The sequence below is a fragment of the Tenrec ecaudatus genome, chromosome 6 (genome assembly GCF_050624435.1).
Source record: "Tenrec ecaudatus isolate mTenEca1 chromosome 6, mTenEca1.hap1, whole genome shotgun sequence".
NCBI lineage: Eukaryota > Metazoa > Chordata > Mammalia > Afrosoricida > Tenrecidae > Tenrec > Tenrec ecaudatus.
Window position 1 is genome coordinate 63,525,769 of NC_134535.1, and position 17,398 is coordinate 63,543,166.

The following is a 17,398-nucleotide window of genomic DNA, read 5'->3' on the forward strand; positions in this document are numbered from 1 at the left end:
TCCACTCACACACTCCCTCAATACAAGAACACTTTGCTCAACTAAAGGGTCATTCCATGATGCCCACCTTCCTGTCCACCTCACCTGAAATTGATCACAGTTCCTGTTTCCTTCTTCTGCCAGCACAGGGCGTGTGTCTGGAAGTGAACACTATAAGCCAAGGCACACTGCCCAAGAAGAAGCTGTGACAGTGTACTCCGTGGACTCCATACTTGGTAAACAAGTACAAGCAAGGAGTGTTGACTCAACAAGGGACATTTGCTCACTTTCATTTTCCTGTGCACATGTATGAAAAGTTACGCATTAGCTGCTAATGTATGCTCCCTCTACCATCATCTCAGTCATCAGAGACTTCAAATAGAAAATCCATTAAGTTAATTTCAGTAATGCATTGTTTTTGTTTTTTTGAAGCAATTCACGGAATTAAAGAAAATCATTCTGAGGTTCATTTTGTCCAATAGCAAACATTTAACCTTATTGTGAATGCGAGTATAAATTCAGTGACAACATTCAACACAGAAAATAATCTTTACACTAAAAATGCGACTACAAATAACAATGTGATGAAAACAATATTCTGTTTTTACAGTGGAGCAGCAAAATTAATTCACACATAGCATAAAATCCACCCAAAATAAGCTCAAATTTGCTACCAGTCATAATAGAGTTATATTTATAGGTAGAAAGGTAGATGCACCCATACATATATATGTAAATTAAAATAAGTGGATAAAATAGAAATTTTAGCATAACACTAGAATTTCTTTGATTCCTACTTATTATTGGTTAAATTTAAGAAATATTTTATTCTTTAAATAATTTTTAGCTCATCTTGCTGATAATAATGAAAACACTAGGATACATTTTTAAGTAAAATATTGTAAGTGTAGAAATACTAACTAAAAAATGGTCAATACTTTTTCTTATTTTCAAAAATATAAAAGACATCAGTCCTTTTCCTGATACATAATTTTCCTGAATGATTTGTATTTTAACAAAAAGCACATTAGCAATTAGATATGTTCTTATGATGTACTGAATTGTTTCCCTCAAAGAATAAGTTGTACATCTTTATCTCTATACCTATGGTTATAATTCCACTGGGGAGAGGCTTGTCCTTGTTATGCTAATGACAGGAAGGGTGTAGGATGTGTCTTGAGTCAATTTCCTTTGCGATATAAAACAATTGAACAAACAAGGGAAAGACACTGAGATGGGGACAAGAGATGCTAAGCCCCATGGAGATCCCTTGGAGCCTACACTTAAAAGAGACAAACAAGACCCCTTCTCCAAAACCAGCCCAGAGAACACCTTCTCTTTGAACCAGGACCCTGGATTCAGCCATCTAGCCTCCCCAATTGAGAAAATAAATTTTTGTGTTACAGCAAAATGAATAAATAAAATGTTAAATCTACTTAACTGACCTACAATGACATTGGGCTTCTTTCGAAACAAATTCTCCACATTGACTGCATCTTATTAACAATCATTGAAACTTTCAATTACGGCTTTCAACAAAAGGACCCAAAATTTTCGATCTTTGAAGCGTTCAAGTGAATGGCAGCTACTGGAAACAAAGCGGACAAAGAGGTAATAAATTTGTTGCTACGAAAGGAGGGAAGAGGTGAACACATTTATCAATAAAATTGAAGCCATATATGGGAAATTTTATATTTGAAATTCTACATTTGAACCTTCAAATACCTTAATATTTGGAAAAGTCTTCTCATAGAGCTCCTAATTTTAATCAGGGGGTCTGGTGACATAATGGTTTATGTGTTGGGTTGCTAACTGAAAGGTCAGCAGTTCAAACCACCAGCTGCTCTGTGGAAGAAAGGTGAAGTTTTCTACTCCAGTCAAGAGTTACATAGTCTCCGAAACCCACAGGGTCCATTCAAACTTGTCCTACAGGTTTGCTCTGAGTTAAAATTGACTCCGTGGCACTGAATTATTTGGGAGGATTTATTTCGTTTGCTTAAATAAATTGACATTGGAAAAGAGTTGGAAAATCTACCCTTCTGTAGCATCTAAATTTGGTGAAACATTTCAAACCATCATAAAAAGACAATTTTGGAGACAAGCATTATAAAATTACTTGTCCAAAAAAGGCATTCTAGACCGAAGCTAAAATTTTGGACTAAAATCCTTATCCACCTTAACATAACAACAAATGTAATTAAGAATATCCTCAACTAAGTATCCTGGCATCTGAAGAAAAAATATATCTCACTGAAACCATATCATCTTTAGAGAACGTTCAACTGAAGGCTACTGAAAGTGTCAAAATTTCTAATGTATTTAAAATAAAATAGAATTTTGAAGAAGATTGCAGGCAATTGTAAGTAAAACTCTAGAGCTGCATTGAAAATAAAATTCTTTACTGAAAAGGAACAGAAAAAAGAAAAACAAAGTGTCACTTAGAAACAGATTCAGCTAAGAAATTATAGTAATATATTTAATGAATAGTTATGTAATTTTTCTAATATTGACTTAGTCAACATGCCTGCTTTAAAAGCATTTTAGGACTTTTTTTTCTTTTTTTACATTTTATTAGGGACTCATACAACTCTTATCACAATCCATACATATACATACATCAATTGTATAAAGCACATCCATACATTCCCTGCCCCAATCATTCTCAAGGCATTTGCTCTCCACTTAAGCCCCTTGCATCAGGTCCTCTTTTTTTTTTTTCCCTCCCTCCCCTTTCCCCCCTCCCTCATGTGTCCTTGGTAATTTATACATCGTTATTTTGTCATATCTTGCCCTATTCGGGGTCTCCCTTCCCCCCTTCTCTGCTGTCCCTCTCCCAGGGAAGAGGTCACATGTGGATCCTTGTAATCAGTTCCCTCTTTCCAACCCACTCACCCTCCACTCTCCCAGCATCGTCCCTCACACCCTTGGTCCTGAAGGTATCATCCACCCTGGATTCCCTGTACCTCCAGCCCTCATATGTACCAGTGTACAGCCTCTGCCCTATCCAGCCCTGCAAGGTAGAATTCGGATCATGGTAGTTGGGGGGAGGAAGCATCCAGGATCTGGGGGAAAGCTGTGTTCTTCATCGGTACAACCTCGCACCCTAATTAACCCATCTCCTCTCCTAAACCCCTCTATGAGGGTATCTCCATTGGCCGACACTTGGGCCTTGGGTCTCCACTCTGCACTTCCCCCTTCATTTAATATGGTATATATATACATATACACACATATACACATACATACACACACTTATATCTTTTTTTTTTTTTGCATGATGCCTTATACCTGGTACTTTGGCACCTCGTCATCGCACTGGCTGGTGTGCTTCTTCCATGTGGGCTTTTTTGCTTCTGACCTAGATGGCCGCTTGTTCACCTTCAAGCCTTTAAGGCCCCAGACACTATCTCTTTTGATAGCCGGGCACCATCAGCTTTCTTCACCACATTTGCTTATGTACCCATTTGTCTTTTTAACATAGTTTTAATATAACTATTTAATAGAGCCAATAATAAGATAGAAACCGTCAGTCAATAACAAAATAATTCAAAATTCAAGAGTTACTGTTTTTTGAACAACCGTTCTTATTCTCAAAAGTATCCTAATTTGATTAATAAATGGATTCTCACTTAAATTAAATGTAAAGTCATATTGTGTGGCAGCATCTGACGTGGACACAGATAAGGCTAGGTATGTAATGACATCTGATAACAGTTTGGAGGATAGGCAGGGTAGGGGGATGGAAGTATGTGAAGTCAGACTTGGCAGGGTGTCAAAGCCATAACCCCTCTTCATCCAGAGCAGCACAGTTTGTGTCCATTAACATATTGGATTTTGCCTTAGATTTCATTTGAAGAAATGGTTCTGTGGCTAAAAATAAGCTTGAAAATATTGTTGTGGCAATGGAGAGATAGAGAAGGATTTTAAGCAGGGGAGTATCATGATCAGGTTTGTGTTTTGAAACGTCAACAGGAGGTAGATAAAATGGAAGAGAAATGTGGAACAGCATTCAGGCCAGACTAACTGGGCAAACGGAGACTAGAGGAACCTCTAATACTAGCTCCTTAAGATGCCCTATGAACTTGAATGAAGTCACTCCTGGAGGTTACTTTTCAGCCAACTAATAGATTGGCTCATAAAACAAACACTATCATTCAAAAGTCATGTTCTCCCTCCAGCCCTTAACTACATCAGACCAGGTGGTCAACATCCATCCAAAATCAAAGATGAGAAGGCAAGGGTGGAGAGGGAAGCTAGATCAGTGGAAACAGAGCAACCCAAATGGAAATATTGAGAATGTTCACAAATTAATAGTTGTAACCAATATGATAGAATAGCTTTTAATTTAAAAAAATTAAAAGGGGACTTAGTTTACTGTTTAATCTTTAACCTAAAACACAAAAAGATATTTTAAAGAAACAATATATAGAACTTAAAATATAGAATGAGCATTAGAGTTAAACTAATCAAACACAAAAGAGTATAGTTAATACAAGTAACAATAATAAAACACTGAGTTTTGTGAAATAATAGATGAGGAAAGTCAACTGGGGCAAGAGTGGGCTCACAGGAAAAGTAGACACCTTGATTATGTGGTATGTTAGGCTCGGTTTTCTAGAGAAGTAAAAACAGTGATACTTATATGTATAGATTCAGAAAGAAACTTCTATCAAGAAAGCAGCTCATACGGGTGTACAAGCAGAGCAGACCAGTCTGGCTCAAGTCCATGGATCAGATGTTAAACAGGGGGCTTCTGCTGACTTGTGTGACTGTGGGGGCCTGAACAACTGGCAAGGAAAAGACAAGCAGGAAGACCACAGGCTGATGACTTCAAAGTCAAATGAATGGCTCAGTTGATGGCCACTGATGACTCCTCGGATCTCCAGGCAACATGGCAGGAAGTTGACAAACCAGATGCAGGATCCAGACACAGCATAAGTGACACGTTTTCCCACGGAAACTGCTTGAAAGGAACAGACCACAGCCTCAAGGAATAGTTCTTCCAATGAGGGCTGTGACCTGATCAATGATGACTGCTCATGGAGTTGATTATGTCATATTAGACCCCATCATGGAGTTAATTGCATTGTGTTCAACCATGTCATGAGAGTTTATTAGACCAGCTACCGAGAACACTGGCCCAGTCACGTTGACACAAAATCTAACTATCACATGTGGGTTTAGCATATGCAAAGGACTTAATTTCACTGGGATTTTATACCACCATGTCTATTGCCTTCTACAAATGCTTTTTAAAAAGGTTTACAAGGCCTCTTGTGTAGGGATCTAGACAATGATTTCTAATTATATTTCTTTAAAAGTCCTACTTCTGGTTCCGATCCGCACGCACATCCGCTCGCGGGGCCTGCTGGAGCGGCGACTGGGAGGGCCGCCGCTGGCGTGGGCCGAGTTACCGGGGAGCTGGGCGTTGCCGGTAATGGACAGCCGGATACCTTATGATGACTACCCGGTGGTTTTCCTGCCTGCCTATGAGAATCCACCAGCGTCCATCCCTACTCATGAAAGGGTATACCACCCAGACAACAACAATGAGCTGACCCAGTTCTTGCCTCGAATTATCACATTGAAGAAGCCTCCTGGAGCTCAGCTGGGATTTAACATCTGAGGAGGAAAGGCATCCCAGCTAGGCATCTTCATCTCCAAGGTGATTCCTGACTATGATGCACATCTAGCAGGACTTCAGGAAGGAGACCAAGTCTTAGCTGTGAATGATGTGGATTTCCAAGACATTGAACACAGCAAGGCTGTTGAGATCCTGAAAACAGCCCGTGAGATAAGCATGCGTGTACGCTTCTTTCTGTACAATTATCATGGCCAAAAAGAGAGGACTGTGCACTAGAGTTGCAACTCACAACCTTCCATGTAGAATCTACCTGGACAAGCTGACTAGGTCCCAAGGAAACAGCTCCCAGCCCTTTCTAGCAGAGTGGAGTCAGAGGTTAGGGAAAGCCAACAGCATTACCCAAATTAGTGACTTAGTTTTCCAGGTAAGCTTCATTCTCAAAGGTTGGTGTTTTTAAAAATAACCTAGCGCATGTGGAACCCTGATAAAAAATAAACCCTGGCATTTATTGAATACCATGTGCTAGGCACTTAAACCCAACATTTCAATGAGAGTGTAGAAATGAGTAGAAAAAATAATCCTAGATGTCTTCCATTTAATCTATTATCACATCCTTGTACTATTTCTTGCACTATACACTTCAGACTCCAGTGGGATCCTGATTTTCCTCTTTCTTATAGTCTCCCAAAAAAGAAGTAAAATAAATGCTGAGCGAAAAAAAAGTCCTACTTCTTTCTAAAACTCACTACCATCAAGTTGACTCCAACTCACGGTGACCCTGTGGAACAGAGTAGACCTGCCCCTTTGAACTTCTGAGACCTCAGTTCTTTACAGGAATAGAAAGCCTCCTCATTGCCCCTTGTAGTTGGCAGTCCAGCATGTAGCCCTTTACAAATCAACAAGAAGTATTGTGTATTTCCTTTTTCTTTTTTCACATAGCTGCTTGATGTTCAGAACTAAATTACATATTAGACTTTAGCAATTACTTGATTCTAGGTATTTGCAATACAAAATTTCCCTCAAATTTGTTTGTCTCTGTAATGTTGTAATTGCCATTTCGATTTTTTTTTTCAAATTGCTGAATCTAAATCATCAATAATGACAGCTACTATTATGTAGGGCTTACATGTGCCTGGCAGTGTTCTACGCTCTTTACATATATTAATTCACCTACCCCTCGCCAAAACAAAATATGGAGCTCCTTCTGCCTCTGGGATCAGGACACTTATTTATAAAACATAGATGACATCTGTTTCCCTTCAGCCAAGCTCAGCTAGTAATTTCTGTGCTTCAAACCCATCAAATCACTGAGCAAAGCCTTTTCAAAAATAGCATGGCTCTACTGAACTCAGAATCAAAGCAGTAGAACAAGTCCCCTCCCTGATCCTCAACTCTATTGCATAAAATAAGTCACAGGTTTGTAAGGGGAACAATGCAAAAATGAATGTAAAACCATGAGGAAAAAAATTAATGTGCAATACAAATGTTATTGTTATTCTGAAAAGAAGACAGTGAAAATATCTTGATTATTAGCTCACTCCTCTCATGCAGTCCATCGGTAAGTCGATAGTGACTACCAAAGCACCAAACCAGTTGCCACCCATTAACTAGGACCAGTCATGACCTCACGCGTGCTGGAGTAGGTTTCCAACGACTGATTATGAAAGAAATGGATGATCATGACTTTCTTCCTCAGTGCTTCTTGGTAAAGTCGAATCCTCAGACTTTCTGTCAGCAGCCAGGTGGTATAGTACCTTTTGCACGATTCAGGGTCTCCCCAGTCAACCAAGCCGAACCTCTCCACCAGGACTGCAGTATTCCAGGCCACCATCATCTCTCACTAGGATCACGGCTGCAGTCTCTCTATGACTCTCCACCTCAAATCCTTCTCCTCCTCCATACACCAGGCAGAGACACTCTCTTAAAATAGACCCTAGTTCAGTACCCTCTTCTCAAAACCCTCCGCCAGAAGCAAACTGTTGGCCCCCGCACCCCAAGATGTTCACACGCTGCTACCCAGAACCAGTGCAGATGCTACCTTGTCTGCCGAAAGAGACTTTGTAGGGCTGGTGCGTAGGTGTGGTTTTGTTGAGAACGTTGGGATGAGAAGGTTGTTCTTGGTTTGCCGGGTATGATTTAAACGAGGGTGGCAGAGTAGTCAGAGGCGATAAGACGGCACAACAGAAGTCCGAGTGGCCCCTCTGGTGAGGCGCGGACGTGGGCAGGCGCTGAGAGCTGGAGATGCAAGCGCCTCCTCTCCCTGAGTCTCCAGAAGGAGAACAGCCTCACCGGTCAGTGCCTTGACTTTCGCCCTACGTGACTGGTTTTGGATTTGGGACCTCCAGAACAATAACATAACAGATCTGTGTTTCTCTAAGGCACTACATTTGAGGTGATTTCTTATAATAACCCAAAGGGACAAATACAGCCCCAACGTCTTCCCAACTCACTCAGAAGGAATGCTGAGGTCCTTTACACAGCCTCCAATCTCCCACCTTCCTGTGGGACCTCAGCTCCCACATTCGTTCCCTCACTTCCGGTTCCAGCGATGGCTCCTTGCTCACGCTCACCTTGGGGCCTGTGCACTTGCTGCTTCCGCTGTCTGGAATGCCTTTCCTCTTCCGGTGCGCCCTCCCTTCACTGAGGCCTCTGTGCACATGTCACTTTGTCAGAGAGTCCTTCCCTCCACGTCCTGTAGAAAATAACACCGGCTACCTACTTCCCCCTGCCTAACTTTTCTTCCTAAAGCTGTCACCATCTGAGACCCTTGTCAACTGGTGATGCTCTTTTCGGAGGACAAGCACGCGGAGAGCCTGGAGGCGTCTGGCTCCCGCCCGTCTCCTCGCGGTCTATAACAATTCCCGGTGCAGAGGAAGCCCTCAATGAATATTTGTCACATGAATGAATTATTCAAAGCTGCTGTTAGAGCCCACCTCAAACTATTTTTAGTGTCACTTGCTCACAAACTATGAATTCAGTAGGCTTGCTGCCCATCAAACCCCATGTAGCCCTCATCAAAGATAAACGGGAAATAACTGAGCCTGTGAGGGAGAACGAATTTCCTTCAAGACTTCAAACATGCTCCAGCCAGATGGCCGAAAACACCGAGAGCAGTAGTTCAGACGCAGATGGCTCCTGACCGGAGAACGTGTCAGATGGTAATGACAGCTCTGAACGTTTAATTAATCTCAAAAGGCTGGCTGGACAGTAAGGCCTGAGTTTGGAACTAGTTATTAAAATATTTTTAATGCACTATGGCTTAGAAGTAGGAAAAGGGAGAGCAGGCTTTGACTGTTTATAAGGAATGCAAAATTAATCACAGTTTTCAAAAGCGCTCTCCTTTCTCACATTAAATCTGACTAATAGTGTGTGACCGTGCATGGCAGTGGGCAGGCAGAGTTGAAATGAAAAGGTGGAGAGAAAAGAGCCTGAAAGAACAGCGCTATTATGATTGCTTCCCCTTTGATCTGCAAGTCAGATCACATTCCACAGCCGAAGGCAGGGGGAGATAAAGGGTTTTGTGTTTTACCAGAAAACCATTAGATATAGATAGATAGATAGATAGATAGATAGATAGATAGATAGATAGATAGATAACGAGCCTTTGAGTCGTCTCCAATACATGGCAACCTTGTGGACAAAAGAAGAACTTGGTGCCCAACCCCGCTTTATCCTCACAATCCAGCAGGTCCGAGACCATCAATACAGTCACCCTCGTGGCCCTCCACTTCACCTAGCATCGTGCTGTACTCTAGCAATGACCTTTTCTGCCAAGTCCAATGCAAGGGAGTTAGATAATTTTCTGCCATAATACATAGAGGTTTCTTTGGCTAACTTTCAGGGCAATTTTAAAAAATCATTCTATTGGGGGTTCATACAACTCTTATCACAATCCATACATCCATCCATTCTGTCAAACACATTTGTTGCCATCACCGTTTTCAAAACAGTTTCTTTCCACTTGAACCCTCTGTATCAGCTCCTCATTTTCCATCCTCCCTCCCCTCTCAAACCCTTGATAATTTAGAAATTATTATTTTTTCATGTCTTACACTGTCTGATGTTTCCTTTCACCCACTTTTCTGTTGTCCATCCCCCAGGGATGGGCTTATATGTAGAGCCTTATGATTGATTCCCCCTTTCTCCCCACTTTTTACCCTTACCCTCCTGGTATCTCTACTCTCATTATTCGTCCTGAGGGTTTTATCTGTCCTGGATTCCCTGTGTTTCCAGCTCTTATCTGTACCTGAGTATATCCTCTGGTCTAGCCAGATTTGTAAGGTGGAATTAAGATAATGATGGGGGAGGAAGCCTTAAAGAACTAGAGGAAAATGATAAACTTCAAATGCAGGCTGGAGGGGAGCTGCTGGTGCTAGATGGCATTGAGTCTATTCTGACTCGGGCTACCCCAGGTGAGGAGAAAGGTGGGCTGTAAGCCTTATGTAGGCAGGCAGCCAGGCCTTTCCCCTGCGGAGCTGCTGAACAGGTCCAAAGTCAACCTGAGTGCTTCACTGTCGCATCACCAGGCTCCTGAAGGTTTCGCTTAGACTTCAGGCCTAACCTGAGTTCCTCCATTTCTAATATAAATAGAAGACTACATCATGGGAATGCCACTGGGTCTCCCCAGGAATGAAGGGACCCTTTGCTTCTCATCTGCTGTGGGAAAGAAACAGAAAGATTCCCCCAAGTGGTGTCCCCCAAATATATGCCAAACATAGCTGCTTGCTACACATGGTGAATGACTATACACTTGGAGGTCAACAGAAGTAGGTCTGGGGTTATTCTCCCTAAGAGTATCAGCCATCTAGAGCATACAGTCACCACTGTTAATCCCACAAGTAGGACCCACTCCATTCTGATAAGGATAGAGACCCCAGGGAGGTCAAGCCCACCCCAGGGTGACTAAGGTTAGGCCACCATCATGAATCTAGGGTCCATCCATCTTGTCACATGTAAACCCCTAGCCCCTCCCCTTCCTATCATGTGTAAACTCCTAGCTCATCCTCTTCCTGTTACACCGATGCCCATTATATATCCCCCTCCTATTGCTTGTATGCCTATTGTACAGACCTTCCTGTGACGTGCGGTTACCTGTCCACATGCCCCCCTAAGTAGATGCAACCCCTCGTTAGCAACAAACGAGGTCTTGGGACTCCAGCGGACTGGCCAGCCTCTTGCTGGGTCTCTGTCCCACCTCACCTCGGCCCAAGCTGTACACGAATCTGGCTGGTAAGATCATGGCCACTCAGGAGGTGAGCATGCTACCATGAAATGTGTCTGACTTCTTTATTTGACTCTCTCCTATATCTCATGCTCTCTATGACTTTATTATAATCTTTATGTATCTTAACCATACAATTGCACTTACTCAACCTGTGATTAGTTGGGGGGGGGTCTGGCATTCCCCCCATAATCTGCTATTGGTCCTGATGATTATCTTCCTCGGACTTCCCTGGGTACCTATACTAAATAGTAAAATTCTGGGTTTTGTTTTTTTTTTTTTACATCATTATACCATATATTTCCCCAGCAGTGCAAGGAAAAACAGAGGTAAACCGTTTGATCCCTTGTGTTCCTTAATGGGCATCAGTGGATTGGTTGAGAACAAGCTCCCTTATTGAGCCCCCCCCCCCCCAGCTATCCTGTTGTTGTTGCTAAGTGCCATTCAGTCAGTTCCAACTCATAGCCACCCCAAGGGTCACAAAAAGAAACACCACTCTGTCCTGTCCGGCCTCACAAGTGTTGTTATGTTTGAGTCCGTTGCTGCAGCTAGCTACTGTGTCGATCCAACGTGTTGAGGGCCTTCCTCTTTTTGCTGCCCTCCACTTTACCAAGCATGATGTCCTGCTTGAAGGACTGGCCTCTCCTGATACCATGTCCAAAGTACGTGGGACGGAATCTCCTCATCCTTGCCGCTAAGAAGCGCTCGAGCTGTACTTCTTCCAAGACATACCTCGTGGTTCTTTTGGCAGTCTGTGGCATTTTGAATATCCTTCTCCTATACTCTAGTTCAAATGCATTTACTTTGTCTTCAGTCTGACAGTTGCGCTACTCTCCCCAATTTAAATTACATGAATTTATATCACAGTGAAATTGCATGAACAAGCAAGGCTGCTTGTGAATAGTCAAACCTGCACACTTGGAACATAAACAGACAAGAGGACTTGATGGCCGGTAACAACAATAGGACAATTGTGCCTATAAAAATCGGCAGGATGGCAGCATGACTGAAAATACAACATAATTTCCAGATTTGCTCATCTATGCTAGTATGTAAGTAACATTCATTTAAAATGAAGGTAGTAACTAAAAGAAGCAATACTAGATTCCAAGATAAAGATAATAGTTTTCACAAATTTATTTATCACCCCTCCCCCCCCAAAACACTCAAATTACAGTAAAAGGATTGTTTTTTTATTTAAAGCTTTCAGGACAAAGAAAATAGGAACAGGGACAACAACCCTTTGGAAAATGGAAAGAGATGTGATGATTGGTCTAATGAAAGAAAGTTGAACCTACGTCCTGGCTGAGGAGACACCAACAACCAGCAGAACCCAGAGTCCCAGGGGTCAGAAGCTGCAGTGAGCTTGGAAAGCAGGTGCAGCGGGTGGGCGGGGCGGCAGAAAGGTAGCTGCACATTTCTGCATGAAGAACAGCTACGCTCCTGGATCTTGATCAAAGGGCAGTACAATGCAGAGGAGAGTTACAAATGAGCATGGAATCCAGACTTTCTGTAGCCATTGAGGCTAAATGAACTACCAGACTATTACCCGGAGATCATCTATAAACCGTAAACTTTATGCCAAAAAAATTCTCCAAAGTATTCTTCAAACCAAGCTACAGGTTAAGTTACTTAGTGAAGAATGTTTGCCTTACATGTACATATATTTATTTATGTATGATGATAGGAAAATAGATCTATGTACATATATTTATTTATAGGTTTAGTATTAAGGTAGCCGATGGACATTGCACCTCTACTAAAGCATTCCCTCAATGCAAGAACACTTTTTTCTAATAACTTGGCATTCCATGATGCTCACCTTCCTAACACAATCACTGAAGACAAATGGGTACATAAGCAAATGTGATGAAGAAAGCTGATGGTGCCTGGCTATCAAAAGAAATAGCATCAGGGGTCTTAAAGCCTTGAAAATAAACAAGTGGACATCTAGCTCAAAACCAACAAAGTCTGCATGGAAGAAGCACACCAGCCTGAGTGATCATGAGGTGTTGATGGTATCAGGTATCAGGCATCAAAGACACAGAACAAAAAATCACATTATTGTGAATGAGGGGGAGTGTGGAGTGGAGACCCAATTCCCTTCTGTAGGCAACTGGACATGCCCTTACAGAGGGTCATGGGGAGGAAACGAGCCAGTCAGGTTGCAGTATAGCACCGATGAAACATACAACTTTCCTCTAGTTCTTCCTTCTCCCCACTATCGTGACCCCAATTCTACCTTAAAAATCCAGCTACACCAAAGTATGTACACAAGTAGAGATAAGAGATGGAGACACAGGGGATCCAGGACAGATAAATCCCTGAGGACCAAAATTGAGAGTAACGATACCAGGAAGGTAAGTGGAAAGGGTGGGGCGGGGGGCAAAAGGGGAACCGATCACAATGATCTACATATAACCCCCTTCCAGGACAGAAAATTGGGTGAAGAGAGACATTAGTCAGTGTAAGAAATGAAAAAATAATAACAATTTATAAATTATTAAGGGTTCATGAGGGGAGCGTGGGGGAGGGAAGGGGGAAAATGAGGAGCCGATACCAAGGACTCAAGTAGAAAGAAAATGTTTTGAAAATGGTGATGGCCACAACTGTACAAATGTGCTTGACACAATGGATGGATAGATGGATTGGGATAAGACTTGTATGAGTCCCCAGTAAAATGTTTGCCTTAAACATAGGGCTCCTTCGAAGAACTGTCTCCAAACTGACGGCAGCACCTGGAGGCGTGAGATAAGAAGCTTAGGGGCAGTGAGTTCTTGTCAATGAAACAGGAACAATTCAGAAAAGGAAGGCAGGCATGCCTTCATAACTCGAAGAGTAAAATAATTTCAATAACTTGTACATATGTTGTTGTTAAGTACTGTCTAGGTGGTTCTGACTCATATGGATTCTAGGTGCAACTGGACAAAACACTGGCCAGTCCTGCAACAGCCTCATAATCGTTATGCACAAGCTGATTGTTGCGGATACTGTATCAGTCCATTTAGTGACGGTCTTCTCTTTTTCACGGTCCCTCTATTTTACCAAGCACGGTGTCCTTCTCTAGGAACCATATAGATATTGTTAAATTAGCGTGTGTTACACGGTGTATAAGAAAATCAAAACAAATTCATGAGAGCCCAAATAAAACCTGGAGTATATCCCCACCTGAATTTTAAGAACATCTCAAAAATAGATTTGATACACTGAACATTGACAGAAGACTTGATAAGCTATGAGATGACATCAAGAACATAGTACATGAAGAAAGCAAAAAACAGTAAAAAGCCCAGAGAGAAAAACAAGAGAAAGTGGATGACAGATGAGATGCTCTTGATCATAGAGTAAAGAAAGTAAATGGAAGAAATGATTAACTAAAAGAGCTACACAAAACATTTCAAAGGGCAGTTCAAGAAAACAAAGTAGAATCTTCTACCAAAATGTGCAAAGACGTAGAATTACAAAGTCCTGAAGAGAACACACTCATCATTTCTCGAGCTAAAAGAATTAAAGAAAAAGAATGCAAACCTCAAGTTGAAATACTGAAGGATTCCACGGGCAAATATTGAATGTTGCAGGAAGCAGCAAAAGAAGATGGAAGAAATATCGAATTACTGTACCAAAAAGAATGGGTTTGGCCATCAACTGTTTCCAGAGGTCGCATAGGGTTAAAAACCAGTGGCAGTGATGGAAGAAGCTCAAGCTGCATGAAAGGCATTAGCAAAAGGCCAAGCTCCAGGACTGTATGGAACACCAGTAAAAATATTTCAACAAGAAAATGAAGCACCACACATTCACTCATCTATGTCAAGAAATTTGGAAGACAGCTACCTGCCAACCGACAGAAAGATCCATTTTTGTGTCCATTCCAAAGAAAGGTGACCCAACGGAATGTGAAAATTATAGAACAGTATCATTAATGTCACATGCAAGCAAAGCTTTACTGGAGACAATTCAAAACCAGTTGCAGCAGTACACTGGCTGGTGGCTGCCAGCAATTTAAGCCAGGTTCAGCAAAGGACATGGCATGAGAGATAGTGTAGCTGATGTCAGATGGATCACGGCTGAAAACAAAGAATCGCAGAAATATATGTACTGACTGTACAAAAGAGTTTGACTGTCGGACATTGAGAAGGATGGGAATTTCAGAATACTTCGCTGTACTCATGCAGATCCTGTGCACAGACCAACAGGCAGTTGTTCAAATAGAACACGGGAATAATGAAGGGTTTAAAGTCAAGAAAGGTGTGTGACAGGTTTGTAGATTTTCAGCATGATTACTCAATCTGTATACTGAGCAAATAATCCAAGAAAGGCTTAGTGCAGAAGAATGTGGCATCAGGATTGCAAGAAGGCTTAATTAACCACCAGCTGACAATATGCAGCCGACACACCCTTGCTTGCTCAAAGTGAGGCAGACGTAAGCCCTTGCTGATGAAGACCAAAGGCTGCAGCCTTCAGTGTGGACTGCAACTCAATGTTTAGAAAACCCATACTCACAACTGGACCAATAGACAGCATCATGGCAAATGGAGAAAAGATTGAAGATTTCATCTTGCTTGAATCACCATCACTACTCATGTAAGCAGCAGTCAAGAAATCAAAGGCAGTAATGCACTGAGCAAATTTGCTGCCTATCTTTAAAGTTTTTAAAAACAAGGATAGTGCTTTAAGGATTGAGGAACACCCAGCCCAAGTCACCATGTTTGCAATTGTCTCCTAGACATGCGGATGTTGAAAAAATGAATGAGGAAGGCCACAGAAGAACTGAGGCATATGCGTCATGGTGCTGGCAAAGATATTGAAAGTACCATGGACTGCCAAGCCAAACAAATCAGTCCTGGAAGGGGTCCAGCCAGGGTGCTCTTAGAGGCAACGATGGCAAGACTTCATCTCCCGTACTTTGGAAATATTATCAGGAGAGACCAGTCCCTGGAAAAGACATCATGCTGGGCAGCAAAAGAGGAAGGCCCTCTACAAGACAGATTGACCTCCGTCGACAAGACGGTGGCCTCAAATGTAAGAACAGTCATGAGAATAGCACAGGATCAGAGGTGGTTCACGCTGCTGTGCGTCCGTAGGGTCTCTGTGAGTGGGAACTGACTCGATAGCGCCAACAATAACAGACTTCCTAACCTTGAAAATATGTTTCACCTTAGACTTTGACATGTCAGCATCCCCTCTTATGACTCAATGTTAAAATTCCATGATCAATTTTATGAAAATCCAATTCATTCCCAGAATTTAATATCTTGTGAATGGCATAAATTATTTCTGATATTTATTCCTAGGGAAAATGCCTTTCTTTCCCCATTAACCCTTTAAGTTCTGCCATAGTTCATTAAAACTACCCAGTTATTTGATCTTACATTCGCTATGTAGGCTATTATTATAGTCACCCAAATAAACTGATGACAAGTTCATTTTTTAAATTTATCATTTGAGCCTTCTGACATTCAGGAATTTTATAACCAATACTTTATTGGATTTCAAATACTCATCATTCTTTTCTAGCAAGGGCCACGTCCCTCAGGGTTAAACAAATTAAAAGGAAAACCAAAGTACAAAGACTAACTTCTGCTGCCATTTTCAGCAGAATATGTAGTAATATTCAAGCAAAATCATATTTTGAGCTTTCCAATCTGTGATGTGCCTTTGCATGGATTTGGGTCTTCTTTAATTTCTCTCATCTATTTTACAATTGTGATCATAGGCATCCTGGATACACAAGGTTGTCAAGAAGTATTACTATAAAATCATAGAAACCTTTAACAAAAATATCAAAACGTGAAGCTCTTGTTTTTCCACATGTCCTTCACCTTGGCTTATATGCTTCTGAGGGCAATGATTTAATCTCACTAACCCCTCCCCCAAAGAATTCCATTCTTCTATTTGCTCCATGTCACCATGGCGGTTTGAGCATCTGTAAGGGGCTCAAGTCATATTCCTTTGAAATGTTCTTTGAACTTTGGGAACAAAAAGAAGTCTGAAGGAGTCAGATCAGGACTTGAGTGGATGGATAGGGTTTTCCAAGAACATTCTCCTAGGGGTGGGGGGTGTCTTTGTTACAATCGCAGAATGAGCAGGTGCATCATGATGGAAACCAATTTCTTAGTGCAACTGTCCCGGCCTTTTTTCATCAAAGCAGTTTTCAATGTTCTTAAGATTTCTTCCTAATAATTACTTATGATTGTCCTGTGTCTTTTAAAAAAAAATCTATCAAGATTACCGACTGCTTTGAAGTGCCCCCAAAGAGTTACCATAAACTTACGCACTAACCTCTCTACCTTGAAATGAACTGACCTAGCAGATCTCCGCAGAAGCCACTAATTGGATGGGGACTTTTTCCTGCTTTTTAGAGGCACCCTAAGGAAATTCAGGGAAGTATATTACTGAAAGACCTTGTCCATCGCAGAGGCATACTTTATTGTTTTATTCGGAATAAATACATGCATCTGTGACTGGAACTTGAGTAGCCATCATATATCCTATTTTGTTAGAATTATATTTAATAATTCCATTATCTTTAGAATGTGATTATAAATAGGAATGTATATTTCGGTGTACACATGTTGATTATTCTAAATACAAAGAGATCATTGATTTTTGTGTGT

At 41.5% G+C, this 17,398-nt stretch overlaps 1 pseudogene; it reads left to right on the plus strand.

Moving 5' to 3' along the window:
- The first annotated feature begins 5,416 nt into the window (after nucleotides 1–5,416).
- On the plus strand, nucleotides 5,417–5,880 carry LOC142450842 (PDZ domain-containing protein 11 pseudogene; annotated as a pseudogene).
- Nucleotides 5,881–17,398: the final 11,518 nt, after the last annotated feature.